The following is a 19,485-nucleotide window of genomic DNA, read 5'->3' as shown; positions in this document are numbered from 1 at the left end:
AAGGCACCTCTCAATTGTTTCTCTCAAAAAATGCTTATTACGGTTGTGCAAATTCCATCTGTCTTTTCAAATATTATTTAAACACACCAAGCACTTATACTTGAATAATGTTATTTGTCTTGAATTGACCATGGTTACTTCGCAACACTTTGAGGCTTGCACACTGGCATGAAATTAAACCACGAAGCCGTGTGAATGAAGAGCAGCAGATTTGCTCAGGCTTGGGCCCATGAAATATTTGAGCAAAATTCTATTACTGGGTATAGCACATGTTATCTGAAAAACTCATTATTACAAAAAGAAAAGTTGATGATCAATAACTGACAAACACACAAATCAATTGCCAAACTGAAAAAATAAACTTTGTGCCAAAACTTTAAGTACATACCAAAACATTTAATGATCTATTGGTTGTCTTTTATGATAATTGTGGTTAAAATAATCATTGAAGTCTTCCACTGTGTGATGTTCAAAACAGCAGTCTGTACATAAACTATTATTGCAATCAGGGCAGTTTATGTGCATCTGTTTGTGCTGCTTAAAAGTCTACACTCTGAACAAACAACACAGTCTAAACTTGCAGCTGTTGACACAGGGAAATGCAACTCAATATGACTTTTATAGCCTGTGAATTGACAATCTTTTCGTGATGCCAATTTGCTTTGCATGTGTATTTCTAGTAGGGAATTAATAAGCTGAATTTGGAAATCGAGCAATGTAATTAGCGATGGGCCTGCAAACAGGGTCCCCCGAAAAGAGGCAGGATTCTTTGGGATTCTCAGAGTAAAAGGGGGGCACTGATAATAATGTTATGGAACCATTCATGGGAACGCTCAGGAAATCTTACGATTTTCCGTATGGTCAGTCTGACCCTGCCTGTAGATGATGTAAATAAAAGGAAAAAGATTATCCCCCCAAGAACTCCTGGAAGGGTTGCTCTTCCTTCTGTTCTTTCGTGGGCACCAGTGAGCTTCCAGTCCTGACTTGGAGAAGTTCAGGAATCTGCTTAGTCATCCACAAGGGGAATCCAGCAGCCAGGGCAGGGAAGGAAGCAGCATTAATGAAGCTGCTATCTTTTAAGGAAGTGAAGAAGTGGCAGGTAGCAGACGGAAGTAATCAGTCATTGCAGGAGTCAAAGTGTTGGCAGTAGTAGCAGGGCTATCTCGTGCCTGAACATAGAGGTACGAAGCAACACCTGTGTCAGGCCTCAAAAAAGTTGATAAGTTTTTACTTCGCTGAAATCCGTACTTTCAGAATCGAGCACTCGGGTTACTTGCCCAATTCAGCAAGGTGCTCTCCCAGAAGGCATGGGTGTAGTCACTCAGCATACATTGCTGAATTGGCCCTTTTTTATCCTCCGGGGCATTTGACTGTGAGAATTAAAATAACTTGACAAATACCCTAATCGTCTCTATTAATAGTTCTAGCCTACTGCATCATACACATACTACTGTGATAAGGGATGTTTGCATTACTGGAACATCGTATATGTCCTTCTGTCCTCCACATTATCAACCTAACAAGCCATTTTAAAAATGTCAAATTTAAAAAATGGAAGCTGGAAATCTTAGTGCAAATAGTAAATATATTGGCCATTAGTCTGCTTGATTGTACTGGTTATCCAGTGAGTAGATTCAATGTCATAATACTGGAATATGCCACTCATGCGTTGGTCAGTCCCCTCCTGGATAAGTAGTATAACAGTGGGACCCTGACACTGTAATTGAATGAAGGAGGCCTGTTCTTCTATTATCTTAGGCACCCACTGCAGAGTATGTTGAAGGATTTAACAAATGACTCGACACAAGCTTTTAAGTTTCTCCAAATATTCTAATTCTTGTAACTGCTGAAGAAAATGTATGATCTCTAAAAGAAATTCTACCAGTCTGCAGTAAAGATACAGTGGTGACTGCAAGTAAGTCTGAGCGTGCATTTACATTGCAACTTTAGCTTTTTGGGTTTGTAATGATGTTAAAGTTTCAGTATAAATCCAGAGTGTGAGGCAGTGCGAGACTTCCTAGAGGATGTAGTCTCACAGTGCTTCAGTTTGACATCACCTGGTTTACAAGTCAAGTGTGGTGCCAAAGTGGGTTTTAAAGGTGCCCAGGGAGTCGCCTGGACCTCCTAGTCATTTTATATCAAAATATTGGGTGCTGTTACTGCTGCCTGTGTTCTCTAAAGATTTAAATTTAAACTATCTGGAGAGAAGCTCTCCACCTGCAGGAGAATGAGAACTCCAGTCAGGTTATGTAAACAGGGTCCTACCTAACTAGAACCCAGACCAGAGTCCTGAAAATCAGGGATTTTCCAGCATGGGTGTTAGAATCCGGCGCTGGGAATCTCCATTGCTGACCCCATCATAGTCTGCTGGGTCAGAGGGAGACTCTCTCATTTTAATTTTCAGTGGGGGCGGCTACAGCCACTAGGATGCATCTTGGGTATCCACCAGTAGGGGTTCTCCCAGCCCCGAAACAAATAGTGTCCCATTGGCCCCCTTCATGGCTAAGGCTGCGTATTCCTGGCCCACAATTTAGCCTCTTCTTTTTCCTCTTCATCATCCCTTTGATTCACCCGGTGTCCTTCCTGCCCCAGGGCCTCCAAGATAATGCTTCTTTACAAGGCAAAGTTGTGCAGCATGCAACGACAATCCTTGTAGCCTTAGCCAGGCCGTAATGCAAAATGCACCTAGGTCTCTCTAGACACATGATCACCACTTTAACATCTGAATGATGTGCTTGATCATTACTCTGGTGACTGCCAGAGCCTCATTAGATCTATGCACAGCTGGTGTCCTGGAATATGGCAGAAGTGTCGGGATCTAAGGCCTTGCTCTCCCAGGAGTCATTCTGAGACTTGTTTTTGTGGGTCAAATGTTGGTGGAATGGTTAACCGTGTTGAAATGAAGGCATTGTGACAGCTATCTGGGAAGCAAAGATTCACTTACATAATCTGTTGCTCATGGTAGCAAATGAGTTGAATATTAAGAGATTAAAATCTTTTCTTCATCATATAGGTAGTGGGTTTGTGTGGGGGAATATGTAGGGAAACATGGGTGCAACGTATATATCCCTGGACCTTCAGTAATACTACCACTCCATAAAATTGAGCAAAACTCTCATGGGTGCTGTCAGTTGCCCATGGGGAAGGAGGTGAAATTACTGAGTATAATGTGGAAAAATGTGAACTTGCCCACTTTGGCAGGAGGAATAGAAAAACAGTATATTATTTAAATGGAGAGAGATTGCAGAACTCTGAGGTACAGAGGGATCTGGGTGTCCTCGTACATGAATCACAAAGAGTCAGTTTGCAGGTACAGCAAGTGATTAGGAAGGCAAATGGAATGTTGCCATTTATTGCGAGGAGAATGGAATATAAAAGTAGAGATGTTTTGCTACAGTTGTACAGGGCACTGGTGAGACCACATCTAGAATACTGTGTTCAGTTTTGGTCTCCTTATTTAAGAAAATACATAATTACTTTCGAGGCTGTTCAGAGAAGGTTCACTCGATTGATTCCTGGGATGAGGGGGTTATCTAAAGAGGAAAGATTGGACAAGTTGGGACTGCATACACTGGAGTTTAGAAGAATGAGAGGTGAACTTATTGAAACATATAACATCCTGAGGGGACGAGAAGGGGTAGAAGCTGAGAGGATGTTTCCCCTTGTGGGAGAGACTAGAACTACGAGTCACAGTTTAAAAATAGGGGGTCTCCCATTTAAGATGGAGATGAAGAGAATTTTTTTCTCACAGAGGGTTGTGAGTCTGTGGAATTCCCTTCCTCAGAGAGCGGTGGAGGCAGGATCATTGAATATTATTAAGGCTGTGTTAGATAGATTCCTGATTAACAAGGGAGTCAAAGGTTATAACAAGTAGACAGGAAAGTAGGGTTGAGGTCGCAATCAGATCAGCCATGATCTTCTCAAATGACAGAGCAGGCTCGAGGGGTCGAATGACCTAATCCTGCTCTTAATTTGTATGTATGTATGCATGCATATACGTGTTCACACAAGCAAGAAGAGTTACTCATTTTACATATCCATAGACAGCTGATTGGTTTATTTGCTGATTTCCCCAGTCTGAGATGAACTTGAAGCATAAAAGTTAAGGGAGGTTGTGACTTTGTCAGTCATTACCACTAACAGTGCTGTACCTGCAGGTCGGCTCGAAGGACATGGCACAAATCAGTCACAGCGTCCCTTGCAAATCAAAGCAGGAACTGCTCTCTGACAAATATGCATCTCTGCCTGTAGATTCTGATGTGGGGGTCCCAACGGGTGGGTGCACAGCACCTCTGTTGTGGACTGACCTGTCTGGCATCCCTCCATTGATCCTACTCTTCTTCGTCCAAAAGCTTAAGATAGAGGGGGATTCCTATGGGGGAACCTACTGTGGTATTATTCCAGCTGTTGTCGAAAAAGGCAATCACACAACAGTTATCATATTTTCCTTAAAAACTAAGTCACAGTGACAAAAAAAGCAAAACAAGAAAAGGCCCGAACATTGTTAAAAGAATCTTCTTTCAGGGCTCTTTAAATAAGCTTGAGCAAACACCGAACCCTGAAAATCATTTTTATTTGGAGAGCCAGATCACTTACTGGATGGGTCTTCCCAGCAGTGCCCATTTATATGTGGAGCTGTTAGCTCAGATCATATAGAATCATAGAATCATACAGCACAGAAGGAGGCTATTCAGCCCATCGTGCTGTTTGCTGTTTCAGCTTTGGCAGTAACCCATTTAAAGTACCATTCACAAATTTGCAATTTTAAGACTACTGTGCTTTTCAAAGGCTTTAACTTTGCATTTTCTTTTTAATGTAATGTATTCATAAGCATAACATAATTGATTCCAAAATGTTGCACCCAGTAAATTAAAAAAAATTGAATTTAGAAGAACAACTTGCATATATAAAGCACCTTTAATATAGTAAAACCTCCCAAGATGCTTCACAGGATAGTTATCAAACAAAATTTGACACCAAGCAACATAAGGAGATATTAGGACAGATGACCAAAAGCTTGGTCCAAGAGGTAGATTTTAATGAGCGTCTTACAGGAGCTAGAGAGGCGGAGAGGTTTAGGGAGGGAATTCCAGGATTTAAGGTCTAGGCAGCTGAAGGCACGGCCGTCAATGGTGGAGGGATGAAAATTGGAAAGGAGCGAACATGTCTTGGGGGGTTGTATGGCTGGAGGAGTTACAGAGATAGGGAGGGGCGAGGCCATGGAGGGATTTGAAAACAAGGATGAGAATTTTAAAATCGAGGTGTTCACGGACCGAGAGCCAATGTAGGTCAGTGAGCAGAGGAGTGATGGGTAAACGGAACTTGGTGCGAGTTAGGATAAGGGCAGCAGAGTTTTGGATGTGTTCAAGTTTACAGAGGGTGGAAGATGGGAGGCCAGCCAGGAGAGCACTGGAGTAGTTGACTCTAGAGGTAACAAAGGCATGGATGAGGATTTCAGCAGCAGATAAGCTGAGGCAGGGACGGAGACGGAAGGTGGAAGTAGGCGGTCTTGGTGATGAGGAGGATATGGAGTTGGAAGCTCAGCTCAGGGTCAAATACGAGGCCAAGGTTGCGAGCAGTCTGATTCAGTCTCAGACAGTGGCCAGAGAGAGGGACGGAGTCGGTGGCTACAGAACACAGTTTTTGGTGGGGACCGAAAAAATTGGCTCTGATATTTCCGGGGAGGCGGGGAGGTTGTGGTAGAGGCTTGCTGGAAAATCCGGCAAGCCCGGGGACGCCGAGGTCATGCTGAACTTAACGGCAGGACCTCATTTTCATTTTTTTCTTCTATTGCACGCCCTGCAGCCAGCCAAATAGACAGCAGCTGTCGGGCCGGAAAACCAGTGGCAGGACAGTCCCCGGCAATCGGGAGGGGGGATGGTCGGCGATTGGATCCTGGGGGGTGGGTGGGTTTGGCCATGATCAGCTGGAGGGAGGGAAATGCCATCGGGGCTGGAAGGGGGGAGGTTGGCGATCGCGGCAGGGGTACAGAGAGGCCCGATCGCCATGGTGGAGGCTGAAGGCTTTCTTGAGGGGCCAGGGGGAACACTCCTGCTCCTGCTGGCCCAAAAGGAATGCTGGAAGGGGCACTTACTTGTGGATCAGGCAGCTCCCGCCTCCCTTTCACTGCCGGGTTTCTCGACCCCTAGGAATCCCGCGCAGCAGCAGTAAAATTTAAATCGGGCTCCCAACCACACGGTGGGAGCCTGATTTAAATATGTTAACAAAGTGTCCTGACTCTCCATGGAGGGACACTTGCACGACACGAAACCCGCTGCTGTAAAAAAAGCGATGGGCGCGTACACTGTGGGTTGGGATTGGGGACGTGTTCCCCTTTTTTTCATTTTTAACTCTCCTCCCCCAACCCTCTCCTGCCCGTCATTGGGGGGTTAATATCGAGGCCAATGACTTTGATCTTCCCAATGTTTAATTGGAGAAAATTTCTGCTCAGCCAATATTGAATGTTGGACAAGCAGCATGATAAATCATAGGCAGTGGAGGGGTCAAAAGAGGTGGTGGTGAGGTAGAGCTGTGTTTATTTATTTATTGGACTTGTGCCTCACTCCTAAAAATATTCCTACTTATGGGCTTAGTCTTCAGATGCAACAGTACAGATAAATTAATATCAGACATTGGGAGTGGGAGTATTCCTTTCAAGCAACATTATGAACTGCCTGGAGTTTGCCATTAAAATATTAAGAGTACTTCCTGTGATGAGGCAAGCCAAGTTATGATACAGATCAAACTTTTTCCCAAATGTGTTCATAGCTGGTCTGCAGTTTTCACAGGCAGACTGAGTCTCTTGTGAACCAACAGCAGAATCTTTATCTAATGTCGTGTACCAGTTAGTATCTGCAAACTTTTTTTGTGCTTATCATCTTCCATCCTCCATAAACTTGAGCTCATCCAAAACTCTGCTGCCCGTATCCTAACTCGCACCAAGTCCCGTTCACCCATCACCACTGTGCTCGCTGATCTACATTGGCTCCCGGTCCAGGAATGCCTCAATTTTAAAATTCTAATCCTTTTCAAATCCCTCCATGGCCTTGCCCCGCCCTATCTCTGTAACCTCCTCCAGCCCTACAGCCCTTCGAGATCTCTGCGCTCCTCCAATTCTTGCCTCTTGTGCATCCCTGGTTTTAATCTCTCCGCCATTGGCAGTCGCGCCTTCAGCTGCCTAGTCCTTATGCTCTGGAATTCCCTCCCTAAACCTCTCCGCATCTCTACCTCTCTCTTCTCCTTAAAGGTGATCTTTAAAACCTACCTCTTTGACCAAGCTTTTGGTCATCTGTTCTAATATCTCCTGATGTGGCTCAGTGCCAAATTTTGTTTGAAAACGCTCCTGTGAAGCGTCTTTGGACGTTTTCCAACATTAAAGGCGCTATATACTTGTGACTTGTGCTCCAGAACTAGCCGCGCCTCTAGCCAAGCTGTTCCAGTACAGCTACAACACTGGCATCTACCCGACAATGTGGAAAATTGCCAAGGTATGTCCTGTCCACAAAAAGCAAGTCAAATCCAATCTGGCCAATTACCGCTCCATCAGTCTACTCTCAATCATCAGCAAAGTGATGGAAGGTGTCGTCAACAGTGCTATCAAGCGGCACTTACTCACCAATAACCTGCTCACCAATGCTCAGTTTGGGTTCCGCCAGGACCACTCGGCTCCAGACCTCATTACAGCCTTGGTCCAAACATGGACAAAAGAGGTGAGATGAGAGTGACTGCCTTTGACATCAAGGCAGCATTTGACCGAATGTGGCACCAAGGAGCCCTAGTAAAATTGAAGTCAATGGGAATCAGGGGGAAAACTCTCCAGTGGCTGGAGTCATATCTAGCACAAAGGAAGATGGTAGTGGTTGTTGGAGGCCAATCATCTCAGCCCCAGGACATTGCTGCAAGAGTTCCTCAGGGCAGTGTCCTAGGCCCAACCATCTTCAGCTGCTTCATCAATGACCTTCCCTCCATCATAAGGTCAGAAATGGGGATGTTTACTGATGATTGCACAGTGTTCAGTTCCATTCGCAACCCCTCAAATAATGAAGCAGTCCAGGCCCACATGCAGCAAGACCTGGACAACATCCAGGCTTGGGCTGATAAGTGGCAAGTAACATTTGCGCCAGACAAGTGCCAGGCAATGACCATCTCCAACAAGAGAGAGTCTAACCACCTCCCCTTGACATTCAACGGCATTACCATCGCCGAATCCCCCATCATCAACATCCTGGGGGGTCACCATTGACCAGAAACTGAACTGGACCAGCCACATAAATACTGTGGCTACGAGAGCAGGTCAGAGGCTGGGTATTCTGCGGCGAGTGACTCACCTCCTGACTCCCCAAAGCCTTTCCACCATCTACAAGGCACAAGTCAGGAGTGTGATGGAATACCCTCCACTTGCCTGGATGAGTGCAGCTCCAACAACACTCAAGAAGCTCGACACCATCCAGGATAAAGCAGCCCGCTTGATTGGCACCCCATCCACCATCCTAAACATTCACTCCCTTTACCACCGGCGCACAGTGGCTGCAGTGTGCACCATCCACAGGATACACTGCAGCAACTCGCCAAGGCTTCTTCGACAGCACCTCCCAAACCCACGACCTCTACCACCTAGAAGGACAAGGGCAGCAGGCACAGGGGAACAACACCACCTGCACATTCCCCTCCAAGCCACACACCATCCCGACTTGGAAATATATTGCCGTTCCTTCATCGTTGCTGGGTCAAAATCCTGGAACTCCCTTCCTAACAGCACTGTGGGAGAACCTTCACCACACGGACTACAGCGGTTGAAGAAGGCGGCTCACCACCACCTTCTCAAGGGCAATTAGGGATGGGCAATAAATGCTGGCCTTACCAGCGACGCCCACATCCCATGAACAAATTTAAAAAATAAATGCAAGTTGTTGTTGTTATTATTAAGCTAAGGCAGGTTAATGCTGGGGAGTGGAACTCTTCCCATTTCAAGAACCAAAGCCTGGATTTTCTACTTGACAAACTGCCCATTTTCAGATGGTGTAGTGGTGTTCTGGCAAGTAAAATGGGGAGAGACCTTCCACCGAATCTCCTTCTCACTGTGACCCTGATCTGCCCAACAGAAGCATGCCCCATCACATGCAAATAAATCAGGGAGCATGGTCAAGTGTCCCTAAGATTTCCATGTGTTTCTGCCAACTTACTGCCTCTGGAAATCACTGTCACTATAAAGGGGGCGGTGCTGAGCTTGTGCGATGCACCACAGGCAGGTGAAAGGTCACAGAGCAGTGTAATTATGTGACACTGTTTTGGCTGGGAGTCACTTCCACTACTTTGAAGCTGCAGTGTCTGAGTATTTAATGGTGCTGTACTTTGGAAAACTTGCTGAGAGTTTAAAAGGACCTCGGCAAAGTGAAATAATAGATTTCCCTCTATGGATTCTATTGTTCCCGTTCATCGAGGAGGAGGATGGAAGCCAGGACAGTGCAGCATCATACTCGCAGACAACGCCCCACCTGCAGGTATCCACGCCACAGGGCCTAGAGACCATGGTGGTTGAATCTGGATATTTCCCAAAGGTGGTGTCTGTGAAGGTTGAATTTTCTCTCCCTGACACGGTGACAGAGATGTGCCAGCTGCTGAAACCTGACTTGCAGCCTCTTTTCACCAGGTGCACTGCCTTGCCTGTGGCTGTAAAGGTGACAACAGTACTTAACTTTTATGCATCCGGATGCTTCCAGGCGGCCTCTGATATCATTAGTCACAGCAGTCAGCCAGCAGTGCACGCTGCATTAGACATGTCGCGGATGCTTTGTTCAGGCATGTCTCTGAGTTTATTCAGTTCCACATGGACACAGCAAAACAGAGAAAGAGATAGAGATAGAGACATGCACTTCTTCAGAGAGGCTGGATTCCAACAAATGTAGGGTGCGACTAAAAGGACCTCTGTGAAAGGCTCATCAATTCTTGAACAGGAAGGGATTTCATTCCTTGAATGTCCAGAGAGTGAGTGATGCTGCTCGCCTCATTACGCCTGTCACTGGATGCCACCTGGGGAGTAGCCATGATTCATTTATTCTCAGGCAATCCAGGATACGATGTGGAGATGCCGGTGATGGACTGGGGTTGACAATTGTAAACAATTTTACAACACCAAGTTATAGTCCAGCAATTTTATTTTAAATTCACAAGCTTTCGGAGACTTCCTCCTTCCTCAGGTAAATGTTCAGGAGCTCCTTGAAGCCTACGCATTTATACATATAGAACAATACATGGTGTTTACAGAATGCCCCTGCAACTGCCCGTTGCCAAGGCAATCACCGTGTTCAGACAGAGAGGTGTCACCTGCAGAACCCCCGAATACACATTCAACAAAAAAACAAACAGGAAAAAAAACAGAGAGAGGCAGAAACATCCGGAAGGCAGAGAAAGCCAGCAAATGACCCATTATATTAAAAACAGATAACATTTGTTCGCTGGTGGGGTAACGTGTAGCGTGACATGAACCCAAGATCCCGGTTGAGGCCGTCCTCATGGGTGCGGAACTTGTCTATCAATTTCTGCTCGACGATTTTGCGTTGTCGTGTGTCTCGAAGGCCGCCTTGGAGTACGCTTACCCGAAGGTCGGTGGATGAATGTCCATGACTGCTGAAGTGTTCCCCGACTGGGAGGGAACCCTCCTGTTTGGCGATTGTTGCGCGGTGTCCGTTCATCCGTTGTCGCAGCGTCTGCATGGTCTCGCCAATGTACCATGCTCTGGGGCATCCTTTCCTGCAACGTATGAGGTAGACAACGTTGGCCGCTGGTTTGATGACGATGTTGCGGTTGGTCTTGAGAGCGATGATGGCGTTGCGTTGTGCTCGGGTGACATTCTGGACTGTCTTCTGAGTGCGGCTGATGAATCTGGCATTGACGCATTTCCTGACAGCTTGAGCATACATGTCCAGCTGAGGGCAGCGACCCTCCGGTCGATAACATCAACAAGTTCCATCCCACCATCAAGCTCACCATGGACTACTCCTCAGAATCAGTTTCTTTCTTGGACACACGAATCTCCATCAAAGACGGGCACCTCAGCACCTCACTCTACCGCAAGCCCACGGACAACCTCACGATGCTCCACTTTTCCAGCTTCCACCCTAACCACGTCAAAGAGGCCATCCCCTATGGACAGGCCCTGCGAATACACAGGGTCTGCTCAGACGAGGAGGAATGCGATGGACACCTACAGACGCTGAAAGACGCCCTAGTAAGAACGGGATATGACGCTCGACTCATCGATCGACAGTTCCGACGGGCCACAGCAAAAAATCGCATAGACCTCCTCAGGAGACTAACACGGGACGCAACCAACAGAGTACCCTTTGTCGTCCAGTACTTCCCCGGAGCGGAGAAACTACGCCATGTTCTCCGCAGCCTTCAACATGTCATCAATGAGGACAAACACCTCGCTATGGCCATCCCCACACCTCCACTACTCGCCTTTAAACAGCCACCCAACCTCAAACAGACCATCGTTCGCAGCAAATTACCTAGCTTTCAAGAGAACAGCGTCCACGACACCACACAACCCTGCCACGGTAACCTCTGCAAGACATGCCAGATCATCGACACAGATACCACCATCACACGAGAGGACACCACCCACCAGGTGCATGGTTCATACTCCTGTGACTCGGCCAACGTTGTCTACCTCATACGTTGCAGGAAAGGATGCCCCAGAGCATGGTACATTGGCGAGACCATGCAGACGTTGCGACAACGGATGAACGGACACCGCGCAACAATCGCCAAACAGGAGGGTTCCCTCCCAGTCGGGGAACACTTCAGCAGTCATGGACATTCATCCACCGACCTTCGGGTAAGCGTACTCCAAGGCGGCCTTCGAGACACACGACAACCCAAAATCGTCGAGCAGAAATTGATAGCCAAGTTCCGCACCCATGAGGACGGCCTCAATCGGGATCTTGGGTTCATGTCACGCTACACGTTACCCCACCAGCGAACAAATGTTATCTGTTTTTAATATAATGGGTCATTTGCTGGCTTTCTCTGCCTTCCGGATGTTTCTGCCTCTCTCTGTTTTTTTTCCTGTTTGTTTTTTTGTTGAATGTGTATTCGGGGGTTCTGCAGGTGACACCTCTCTGTCTGAACACGGTGATTGCCTTGGCAACGGGCAGTTGCAGGGGCATTCTGTAAACACCATGTATTGTTCTATATGTATAAATGCGTAGGCTTCAAGGAGCTCCTGAACATTTACCTGAGGAAGGAGGAAGTCTCCGAAAGCTTGTGAATTTAAAATAAAATTGCTGGACTATAACTTGGTGTTGTAAAATTGTTTACAATCCAGGATACCTACACTGCTCAGCCTCAGCAAAGTTGCTGGGAACACCTCCCTACTGCCTCATGAGAATAAATCTGACTAGCCCGCACTTACTTCAGGCACAAGTCAAGCTCCACATTTTTTTTATTTGTTCATGGGATGTGGGCGTTACTGGCGAAGCCAGCATTTATTGCCCATCCCTAATTGCTCTTGAGAAGGTGGTGGTGAGCCGCCTTCTTGAACCGCTGCAGTCCGTGTGGTGAAGGTTCTCCCACAGTGCTGTTAGGAAGGGAGTTCCAGGATTTTGACCCAGCGACGATGAAGGAACGGCGATATATTTCCAAATCGGGATGGTGTGTGACTTGGAGGGGAACGTGCAGGTGGTGTTGTTCCCATGTGCCTGCTGCTCTTGTCCTTCTAGGTGGTAGAGGTCATGGGTTTGGGAGGTGCTGTCGAAGAAGCCTTAGCGAGTTGCTGCAGTGCATCCTGTGGATGGTACACACTACAGCCACAGTGCGCCGGTGGTGAAGGGAGTGAATGTTTAGGGTGGTGGATGGGGTGCCACTCAAGCGGGCTGCTTTATCCTGGATGGTGTCGAGCTTTTTGAAAGTTGTTGGAGCTGCACTCATCCAGGCAAGTGGAGAGTATTCCATCACACTCCTGACTTGTGCCTTGTAGATGGTGGAAAGGCTTTGGAGAGTCAGGAGGTGAGTCACTCACCACAGAATAGCCAGCCTCTGACCTGCTCTTAGAATCATAGAATCATAGAAGTTTACAACATGGAAACAGGCCCTTCGGCCCAACATGTCCATGTCGCCCAGTTTATACCACTAAGCTAGTCCCAATTGCCTGCACTTGGCCCATATCCCTCCATACCCATCTTACCCATGTAACTGTCCAAATGCTTTTTAAAAGACAAAATTGTACCCGCCTCTACTACTGCCTCTGGCAGCTCGTTCCAGACACTCACCACCCTTTGAGTGAAAAAATTGCCCCTCTGGACCCTTTTGTATCTCTCCCCTCTCACCTTAAATCTATGCCCCCTCGTTATAGACTCCCCTACCTTTGGGAAAAGATTTTGACTATCTACCTTATCTGTGCCCCTCATTATTTTATAGACTTCTATAAGATCACCCCGAAACCTCCTACTCTCCAGGGAAAAAAGTCTCAGTCTGTCTAACCTCTCCCTATAAGTCAAACCATCAAGTCCCGGTAGCATCCTAGTAAATCTTTTCTGCACTCTTTCTAGTTTAATAATATCCTTTCTATAATAGGGTGACCAGAACTGTACACAGTATTCCAAGTGTGGCCTTACTAATGTCTTGTACAACTTCAACAAGACATCCCAACTCCTGTATTCAATGTTCTGACCAATGAAACCAAGCATGCTGAATGCCTTCTTCACCACCCTATCCACCTGTGACTCCACTTTCAAGGAGCTATGAACCTGTACTCCTAGATCTCTTTGTTCTATAACTCTCCCCAACGCCCTACCATTAACGGAGTAGGTCCTGGCCCGATTCGATCTACCAAAATGCATCACCTCACATTTATCTAAATTAAACTCCATCTGCCATTCATCGGCCCGCTGGCCCAATTTATCAAGATCCCGTTGCAATCCTAGATAACCTTCTTCACTGTCCACAATCTTGGTGTCATCTGCAAACTTACTAACCATGCCTCCTAAATTCTCATCCAAATCATTAATATAAATAACAAATAACAGCAGACCCAGCACCGATCCCTGAGGCACACCGCTGGTCACAGGCCTCCAGTTTGAAAAACAACCCTCTACAACCACCCTCTGTCTTCTGTCATCAATCCAATTTTGTATCCAATTGGCTACCTCACCTTGGATCCCGTGAGATTTAACCTTATGTAGGCCTTACTCTTGTAGCCACAGTATTTATATGGCTGGTCCAGTTCAGTTTCTGGTCAATGGTGACCCTCAGGATGTTGACGGTAGGGGATTTGGTGATGTTAATGCTGTTGAATGTCAAGGGGAGGTGGTTAGACTCTCTCTTGTTGGAGATGGTCATTGCCTGGCACTTGTCTGGCGCAAATGTTACTTGCCACTTATCAGCCCAAGCCTGGATGTTGTCCAGGTCTTGCTGCATGTGGGCACGGTCTGCTTCATTATCTGAGGGGTTGCAAATGGAACGGAACACTGTGCAATCATCAGCAAACATCCCCATTTCTGACCTTATGATGGAGGGAAGATCATTGATGAAGCAGCTGTTGATGGTTGGGCCTAGGACACTGCCCTGAGGAACTCCTGCAGCAATGTCCTGGGGCTGAGATGATTGGCCTCCAACAACCACTTCCATCTTCCTTTGTGCTAGGTATGACTCCAGTCACTGGAGAGTTTTCCATCTGATTTACATTGACTTCAATTTTACTAGGATTCCTTGGTGCCACAGTGGGTCAAATGCTGCCTTGATGTCAAAGGCAGTCACTCTCACCTCACCTCTGGAATTCAGCTCTTTTGTCCATGTTTGGACCAAGGCCATAATGAGGTCTGGAGCCGAGTGGTCCTGGCGGAACCCAAACTGAGCATCGGTGAGCGGGTTGTTGGCGAGTAAGTGCCGCTTGATAGCGCTGTTGACGATGCTGTCCATCACTTTGCTGATGATTGAGACTAGACTGATGGGGCGGTAATTGGTCGGATTGGATTTGTCCTGCTTTTTGTGGATAGGACATACCTGGGCAATTTTCTACATTGTCGGGTAGATGCAAGTGTTGTAGCCGTACTGAAACAGTTTGGCTAGAGGCGTGCGCGGTTAGTTCTGGAGCACAAGTCTTCAGCACTACAGCCAGGATGTTGTCGGGGCCTATAGCCTTGCCTATTGCCCTTCCCATGAAAGCCCCAGAAATCCCCAGAAACGATGCTCGGTGGCTGGGAGCCAGCGGAATGGCTTTCTGCCTGATTTTCCTTTACAGTCCGCCCCAGTTGGAAAATCAGTCCCACAAAGTCGTGGGAATAGGAATTTGTATACGTTGCGCCCATTTTAAATGGGATGATTCCTCACAATGCTCTTTACATATTCTGGCAGCAAACACAAATAGGCAATTGAAGATAAAGTCTGTGGATCATAAAGCAACTTTTGCTTTGTTGATCGAAAGATTTCTTCTCAATAGTCAGGCAGTCAAAACATTATCCATTTTTAACACCTACATGGACAAGGTATGAACTGAGGCTTTCAGCAGCTTAATGGGATTCTAGTGACATCTGACACAATCAGGAAGCACAAGCTGGTCTCTGTAGTCAAATGGAAACATCATATAAAATACTTTTTGCTCCTCTGAAGAATCTATAATTTGAATAACTGTGGATCAAAGGCAACTGTGGAGCAGCCATTGCAGTGCTCCAAAGAAATACTAAAGACATCATATTAAGCTGACACAACATAAAATTGCATATATATATACATCTGTTATGGGGCAAAACCTCTATTTTTGACACACTAATGGATGAGTGATTCACTGATATTCAAATACATTAGATTCCAAAGTGTTCAAACTGGTTTAATTATTTTAGAAAAATATCAGAAATTTTGGCCAGATTTCCATCTTTGGATTTGGATACAGCTGCATCTTAACACAGGCAGACAATTGACCAGTTTTGGTCTCATCTGTCAATGCAAGATCAGTTGCCAACCGGATGAGTGTAAATGGCTGGCAATGATTACAAAACTAATGGGCGGGATTGTTATTGTGAGTGGGTTTGGGCTGGGGGGGGGGGGCGGGGGGAGGGGAGGCTGGTGAGGGGCGGATGAGAGTCAAACCCACCCGATGTCATCAGTTTGAGGCCCAGTCTATTTTAACTCCCAGGTCTCACTTAGATCCAGCCGACGAGCTGCCCAGCCAAACTCGGGTGGAAAGCGGCAGCTGGCTGGTTTCAGGCAGGTCAAAATCATAGGGCCTTGAGGCTGCCCGCCGACACGGGGAACAAGGCCGTTTCACAGGAGGGAAGGTGGGGAACCTGGGTCAGCAGAGGCCCAGACTCTCCTTGTGAGGCCCGGAGGAGCACTCCTCTTCTTCTCCGCCAGGTTTTACTGAGTCCTAACGACATTATAGGACTCTAATTAGTATATATAAATCAGGCGGGGTGTAAAACAGGTGCCTGACCCGTCACCGTCCGTTGCCCACCCGGCAGGAACAACAACTTGCATTTATACAGCACTTTTAACGTGGTAAAACATTAAATTCAGAAGACCAGAATGTCTTCTGATGGCCTTGTAGTTGTTTTTTGAGGTGGTACAACACCTGATTCATTGGTCGTCTGAGTGGAGATGGCTCAAAGTTCTCCATGGGTCCAGAGGGGATGTAATGGAATTCCTTAATGGCCTGTTGATTCTACCCAGTCAGAGCAAAACAGTTCAGAAACAGCACATTACAATAACAATTGTTCCCCCCACCCCCCCAACCCCAGCAAAACAGCTCTAACCAAAGTTAAGAACAACATTCTCCGTAACTCTGGTATTGATACATTGGGCTCAATTTTAGGAGGCAATTGCAGGTGCATTGGGGGCGGGGGGGCTCCGAAAATCGTGGAAATCCCGTTTGGGTTTGGAAGCCGGCTCTAACCGGCTGACTTCTGAGTTTCCCAGGGACCCACCTATATGTGCCCGAAAACTGAAGTCCTGCTGGCAATTAAAGCCGGTGGGATGACAGTTAAAGAGCCAAATGTACCTCATTGAGGTTCTTAAGGCACTTTACCTGTGACGGATTAAGGGATTAGAACGATTTTTAACTTGCCTGGTCAGCTTGCCCACCGCTTCTGATTCACGCCTGGTGAAACCAGGCATGAAGGGCCGGATCAGGGAACAAGAAACTAAATAAATTCAATAAAAAACCATAGACGGAAGTGAAAACACAAAATGAACCTACCTTTGCACCCTGCTCCGAGGTCCAATGTCTCCCTCTCCGATGTCCCCCTCCTCACCCACCCCGATGTCCTCCCAATCTCCCCCTCTTCACCCCCCCCCAATGTCCTCCCGATCTTCCCCCGTTTTTCCCCTCTCCCCCCCGATCATCCCCTCTCCTCCCGATCTTCCCCTCTCCCCACCCCCGATCTTCCATTCCCTCCCCCGGATCGTCCCTTCTCCCCGCCCGGTCTTCCGTTCCAACGCTGGATGACATCTTGCTCTCTCTCTTTCTTGCCCCCCACCCCCCTCCCATGTTGCAGCTCCTGACGGCAGCCGTCCTGTCAATCAGGCTGGCTGCCGGGTGCGAAACCCGGAGAGGACGTTAATCATCAGCAATCAACATTGCGATCGCGTTAGAAACGGTAAAGTTTTGTTCATGCGGGTTTGCCACGTGCACCCCACTGCCAACCTGTCACCATTGTAAAATCACCCCCATTATCCTTCGCGTCCTCCTCAACCTCTCTGCAGCCTTTGACACTGTCAATTACACCAACCTCCTCCAAATCCTGAATGATTTTTCAATGCAGCATACTCAGATTAACAATAGGATACAGTGATTAGAATTGCCTTAATGTAGAATTTTTATACAGGATTTATATGTCAATTCTCATACAAATGATAAATAAGTGAGTCTATTCACAATAACTGTTAAATGCCTGGAGCTACTCATTGTACTCAAAGAATTGTGCATTCATTTCATCTATTCGTTCAAGGGGGAAAATGAACAAAAATAAAGATGGAACATGGACAAGATCTGATACAATTTAAATCATTCTTTGTGTTAACTAATCACTAGGCTGCGCAATTTCAACACAATTAGCCTTTAACCAGGCCTTGACTCTCTTTAATAAACCCATAACAAGCAATTTTTCGACTAATCTCCACCAATTTTAGACTGTAAAATGACTCAGAGTAGCTGGATAATGAACAAATATCACAGCTTTATACCGATCATATGTAAACGTTACGTTTATCTATTTTATTCATGAAAATTAACACCCAGAGCAAACTAAACCCCCAAATATTGTTATGATTACCATAACAGAAACTAAAGCTCCATCTACTGGGCATTACTGATTGATGACCGTTGATGACTAATTTATTTGAAGACTCAGGGCTAAAAGTCTGTGCTCCAGTGGATTCCCACCATAACTCCTGTTGAAGTCAGCCAAAACATCGCAAACTCGGATGGAACCTGGACGTGCCAGGTACCCACTTCACGTTGGGGATTCCTGTATGAACTTGTGGGGATGTAGCTTCCATCTGTCTCTACTAGGCTATCGGTGTAATGGGGTGGAAACTCCCTAATTCAGGAGTTCCTACATCCCGGCCCTCAATTGGACCTGGTCTTACCACGTGTACCTCCCCGCAACTGGGACCATCCAGGGATCCAGGGAAGGATGGAGTCCTCACCCTCTGAAGATCAGGGGAGCACAATTTTAGTTTTAAATATTTAGAAGCGGCTCCCTGACAAGGGGGAGGCAGCCTCACCAGCTTTCAGGGGGAACCGGCACTGCCCCACTCCCAGCCCAGCAAGCTTCAACCGGTGTTTCCGGCCTTTTTAGTGCAGGGTGGGGGGCTCCACAGATGCGCCTCGAATCTGCCCAAGGCCTGTTCCTCCTCCCCCTCTGACCCTGTGAACCTTGGCAGGTTCGGTGGCTTCAGCACTTGCTTGGATGAGTGCAGCTCCAACAACACTCAAGAAGCTCGACACCATCGAAGATAAAGCAGCCCGCTTGATTAGCACCCCATCCACCACCCTAAACATTCACTCCCTTCACCATCGGCGCACAGTGGCTGCAGTGTGCACCATCCACAGGATGCACTGCAGCAACTCGCCAAGGCTTCTTCGACAGCACCTCCCAAACCCACGACCTCTACCACCTAGAAGGACAAGAGCAGCAGGCACATGGGAACAACACCACCTGCACGTTCCCCTCCAAGTCACACACCATCCTGACTTGGAAATATATCGCCGTTCCTTCATCGTCGCTGGGTCAAAATCCTGGCATTCCCTTCCTAGCAGCACAGTGGGAGAACCGTCACCACACGGACTGCAGCGGTTCAAGAAGGCGGCTCACCACCACCTTCTCAAGGGCAATTAGGGATGGGCAATAAATGCCGGCCTCGCCAGCGACGCCCACATCCCATGAACGAAAAAAAAAAGCAGGGCTATTTACATCTTCTAAGGTCCTGACTTTAACGCAGAATGTGGTATCATCCGCAAATTCAATAACTGTGCTATCTATGCCCTGT

The 19,485-nt window shown here is 47.0% G+C and overlaps 1 protein-coding gene across 2 annotated transcripts in view; it reads right to left on the bottom strand.

Annotated features, from left to right (window-relative positions):
• LOC137326952 (uncharacterized) overlaps positions 1–19,485 on the bottom strand; it is a 67,036-nt gene that overhangs the window by 3,759 nt on the left and 43,792 nt on the right. The gene's annotated exons all lie outside the window — the stretch shown is intronic.

Source organism: Heptranchias perlo, chromosome 11, assembly GCF_035084215.1.
Source record: "Heptranchias perlo isolate sHepPer1 chromosome 11, sHepPer1.hap1, whole genome shotgun sequence".
Lineage (NCBI taxonomy): Eukaryota > Metazoa > Chordata > Chondrichthyes > Hexanchiformes > Hexanchidae > Heptranchias > Heptranchias perlo.
The sequence above is the reverse complement of the archived record's forward strand: the minus strand, read 5'-3'. Positions and strand labels throughout refer to the sequence as shown.